The following is a 609-nucleotide window of genomic DNA, read 5'->3' on the forward strand; positions in this document are numbered from 1 at the left end:
CTGTGTGAACATTTTGTAAATCACAGTTAATTCAATAGCTAATTCTGGCATTACAAGGATTTCGATATAAACAAACACAATTATAATAAATAAGTTTGACACATACATGTATATGTAATTGGGGGTAAATGCATAGAGTCTGGAAATAAATATAAAAACGTGAATAAATGAAGTCCCGGCTTTTGATACTTTCCCAGCAATATATGATTTGTATTTATTGAATGCTAACAATCCTTCCCGGGGTATTAAAATTGTTACATGAATTCGGGGAAATTCGACCTTTAATTTTTGAGAAAGTTGATCATAAAATGCACTTCCATTGATTTATTTTGTGAATCAAAAAATACCATGTGATACTGGTCATCATATTGGATATGTGTGCTTTGTGACGTAAAATTCTTTTAAAAAACAAAATGACTACGTAAACGAAACCGAAAATTATGTAAGCATTTACATGTTATTTATTAAACCACCAAACTTTATGTAAAATGTGCTGAAATTATATGTTAGCAATTAATCAGCACAAGATATATTGAATTCTGAAAAAAATACATTTATGTCATCAATCTCACAGTGACCCTAGTTCACCTGAATCGTTATAGCGGAAAC

This window comes from Saccoglossus kowalevskii, chromosome 1 (genome assembly GCF_978046115.1).
Source record: "Saccoglossus kowalevskii chromosome 1, keSacKowa6.1, whole genome shotgun sequence".
Taxonomy (NCBI): Eukaryota; Metazoa; Hemichordata; class Enteropneusta; family Harrimaniidae; genus Saccoglossus; species Saccoglossus kowalevskii.